The sequence below is a fragment of the Cydia splendana genome, chromosome 20, assembly GCF_910591565.1.
Source record: "Cydia splendana chromosome 20, ilCydSple1.2, whole genome shotgun sequence".
Lineage (NCBI taxonomy): Eukaryota > Metazoa > Arthropoda > Insecta > Lepidoptera > Tortricidae > Cydia > Cydia splendana.
This window is the reverse complement of record NC_085979.1, coordinates 13,351,207-13,355,777: the sequence shown is the minus strand read 5'-3', so window position 1 is coordinate 13,355,777 and position 4,571 is coordinate 13,351,207.

Genomic DNA, 4,571 nt, shown 5'->3' with positions numbered 1-4,571 from the left:
TGATGTGGTTTCATTACAATATCTACCTATATCAGATTTTAACTTGCATTAAAATTAAACCCTACCCCCTTATTCATAATCATAAAACTTCACAGGCCTGCGGGCTCAGCACGGTTCCATTTTTATCGACTATCACTATGCGCGTCCCTTTCGCACTTACACACTTGTTAGAACGTGACAGGCATGGTGACAAGGGATAAAAACGCGACCGTGCTAAGCCGCCTGATTTAGTTAAATTATGTTTTATCCCTTTCTTACAAATACATAAGTCAAAATGACAGATAAAGGCAAACGATTCATAGCTAATTCAGGCCAGGAACGCATTTATGAATAACGCTAAAGTGCAACGCAACTGAAAAAAAACCGGGCATGTGCGAGTCGGACTCGCGCACGATGAGTTCCGTACCATAATGCAAAAAACGGCAAAAAAAACGGTCACCCATCCAAGTACTGACCCCGCCCGACGTTGCTTAACTTCGGTCAAAAATCACGTTTGTTGTATGGGAGCCCCACTTAAATCTTTATTTTATTCTGTTTTTAGTATTTGTTATCTATAACAAATGTATATTATCTTAGTATTTGTTATCTATAACAAATGTATATTATCTTAGTATTTGTTATATCTTAGTATTTGTTATCTATAACAGATGTATTTCTGTTGCCGCTATAGCGGCAACAGAAATACATCATCTGTGAAAGTTTCAACTGTCTAGCTATCACGGTTCGTGAGATACAGCCTGGTGACAGACGGACGGACAGCGGAGTCTTAGTAATAGGGTCCCGTTTTACCCTTTAGGTACGGAACCCTAACAATAGGAGTTTAACCTGTGACCGTTAACCCATACATAGACCACGGAGCCACCAGAATAGGGTATTATACTGTATTTGAAATAAATTATTTTACACCATGCATGAAATTAAGCACCAGATAATTATTAGAAAAACACAGATAGGAGTTATTTTAAAACACAAGTTCTATTTAATAAATCGGATAGAAATGTAATAAGTAGGTGAGTTGACCGTGACGTCACGATGTAATGTTTCATATAAATTCCATATTAGCAAATCGTTTTGACAGTTCTTAAAAAGTAACTGATTTGACTAGTAGGCAAATACCCTATTATGGAAGGTAGTGACCAGAATCATGTAGGGTGACTGCTATAGATATTGGCCACTCCTAACAATAAACATGGCTTGTTTCTTTGTGATTTTGTTAGGAGTGGCCAATCTATAGTAGGCAGTGCAGGCACCTCAAAATCGCTGCAGACGTTTCTTGGTCTAACTTTATGTATGTTTGTGTCGTGTGGGCTATCGTAACATCAAAACTAATTAGCCGATGTGAATTAAGTAAATCAACATTTTAGAACTACCTACGGTCTACATTTCAGCCTCATGCTGTTAAGTACACGATTTTTCAATTCAGGGAGTAATTTGACTATGTATTCCCCACAGAAAACCTGTCTGTCTGTGGTCTGGTCTGTGGTATTCCCTTTGTCCTCGCCCCACGTGACTGCCGCCCTGCCGCCATACAGACCCATAGACAATGTCTGTGTACAGCCCCATACATCAGGCGGGGACAGATCCTAGTCCTAGGGACAACTGGGAAGAAAGCAATTTATAGTCTGTCAAGCTATTTCCGTCAGTAGAAAAAAGCGGCAAATTTAAAAAATGTAGGCGTGAAGGGTAATCGTCTCATAGAAAATTTGAATATCGCGCCTTATATTTTTAGACGACTTTATTTATTATTAATTAAAATAATTTCCTAAAGTTTTATAATTTTGTCCGTATAGTGTTTTCCATCGTCCATTTAAAAGTATAAAAAATGTCTATGGCGTTGATTAGTATTGCCAGGCGAATCAAAACTTCTTCATGTTAGGGTAAACGAGTCATTCAAGCCGCACTTCTAGATAGGATTAAGGCGAGCTGCCTGCTCCAACTCAATGAGACTTTAACGTTACAAAAACATAACGACTGCGTTGCTTCAAATAAGTACTTCTTGGTATTATTGTCAGTTTATATACCTACAGACATTATTTTATTCACTCAGGCACCAAATTATTAATTTATCTAGATATTCCATTCCAGCACTTAACAAGTTAACATGACATTGAAGAGTGACGTCAATACAGTTATTGACCTCTTTCCCGTTCCCCATATTTTTCCTCACAGAGGATCGTTGAGTCGTTTTCTCCGGCTTCGTCGGGGTCCTACGCCACACCCTTACATTTATGTCAAAGTGTGGCGCAAGACGAGATGAATAATATTTTGTAAATTTTGGCTCTAAAAACAGAGGAGTTTTATTTTATCAAATACCTACAGTTTTGTAGAGAGGGGGTGATTATATGTGTGACGTTTATACAATAAAAGTGCAATGCGAACTACCTGCAAGTCGACATTCTGTTGTCAACTGTCATGGCGTACAGGCGGGTCGCGGAGCACACCTGACTGACCAACTGAGTTTTATTTATCACCTTGTAATACAACAGAACCTAGACGTCACAATGGCGACGAGGATAAAGAACGTAAGAAAAAACAAAAAAAATCGATGTAGTTGCTAAATAACCGACAAAAAGTTATCAGTTTGAAATTATTTTTTCAATATAAGGGAGGGAGACGAATGACCCAAATAGCACAGGTATGATGGACCCATTGTGGACTTAATTTATAGCTCTGCGCACATAAACATCTTTATAAGGTACACTTCTGGTATTTAAACTATATTTTGATCGAGAAAAGAACTATTTTTACGCTAATATTATTACTATAGGGCACATTTCAACGTCTTATTCAGTTTAAATACTATTTAATGCTTTTACCTTTCCAAAAAACGGGTCGGTGAACAGAAATTAAGCCAAATACAGTAAAATAAGTTATTATAAAATAGAAATAAAACTTTTATAGCGACTGTGTATTTAAGGAAGCGTGTAAAACTATAATTAAGTTATACGTATAATAAATAAACTGTCGCGCATATTGCTGTGTAGTGCTGAATATGTCTGTTCACCGGTAATTTACCACAGGTAACTAAGTATACCAACGTGGTGCTGTCTGCGTTAACGGTTGTTGAAACAATATCTGGGTGCGTTGTAGTTTATTATTAGCTCACAAATGTATCAAATTAACGACAAATGCTTAATAATAGTTCACATAATAGGGTTAACACTTTTAACCAGAAGTTATCTACCTAAATAAATAATAAGTGTACGCTTTATTTAGCGTCAGACTCAATAAAAATCAACAGATCATCTGCTATACAACATGGTGCTACTTAGCTTACGTGTGCTAGTTAGATATGCATTTAAATTATTTAACCAAATCAGCATAATATTATCTGGGTCTTGTTTCTATAATGCAAAAGGAAAAATAAGTAAACAAACTGATACTGTCGGTGAAATTTGTCGTAAAGCTTAAGCTTAATACGAGTATTCTCCAAAAATGGAATACTTTTATGGTTGTAAATGTTGTTGTGTTAATATTGCACTCACCCTCCTGGGGCCCAGCCATACAAGGAAAAAGTCTGAAATTTGCTATTGAAATTTGAATCTATAGTGTAGGATTCAGGGTTGATTTTGTTTTGTTTAAAATGGAACGAAGCAAAACAGATGCAACTCTGCTTCAATTAAACATTAGGTTGTGTCGCTAAGGAGCAAAATGTCATGGTTACGGCGACGGCGAACATTGAATCCTGAACGAAGCGAGGTATTAAAATGGAATACTGAGCGTAGTGAGGGATTCAAGTGTTAACGCCCAAAGTGAAAATAATTTTGCTACCATGTGACCCATACTGCTTTTCACATCACATAATATATGTATAAGGAAATAAAAAATAAAAATAAGTTAGATCAAAGAACCTAAAGTCTTAAGAGTTTAAACCTAAAGAGTCTTAAGAGTTTAAAGAGTTAAAGAGTGAAAAGAGTCTGAAAAGTCTAAAGAGTTAAAAGAGTAGAGTCTAAAGAGTCTAAAGAGTCTAAAGAATCTAAAGAGTCTAAAGAGTCTAAAGAGTCTAAATAGTCTAAAGCGTTTAAAGAGTCTAAATAGTCTAAAGAATCTAAAGAGTCTAAAGAGTCTAAGGAGTAAATAGTCTAAAGAGCCTAAAGAGACTAAATAGTCTAAATAGTCTAGAGTCTAAAGAGTCTAAATAGTCTAAAGAGTCTAAAGAGTCTAAAGAGTCTAAAGAGTCTAAAGAGTCTAAAGAGTCTAAAGAGTCTAAAGAGTCTAAAGAGTCTAAAGAGTCTAAAGAGTCTAAAGAGTCTAAAGAGTCTAAATAGTCTAAAGAGTCTAAAGCGTTTAAAGAGTCTAAATAGTCTAAAAAGTCTAAAGAGTCTAAAGAGTTTCAAGAGATTAAAGAGTAAAGAGTCTAAATAGTCTAAAAAGTAAAGTGTCTAAATAGTCTTAATAGTCTAAATAGTCTAAAAAGTCTTAAGGAGACTACAGAATCTAAGTTAGAGTCTAAAGATTGTAAGAGTTTAAATAGTCTAAAGAAGTCTAAAGGGTCTTGAGAGTCTGAAGAATCTAGAGGCGTACATGTGTGCAGTAAACAGATTTTGTTGAAAATAATTATAATAAAAAAA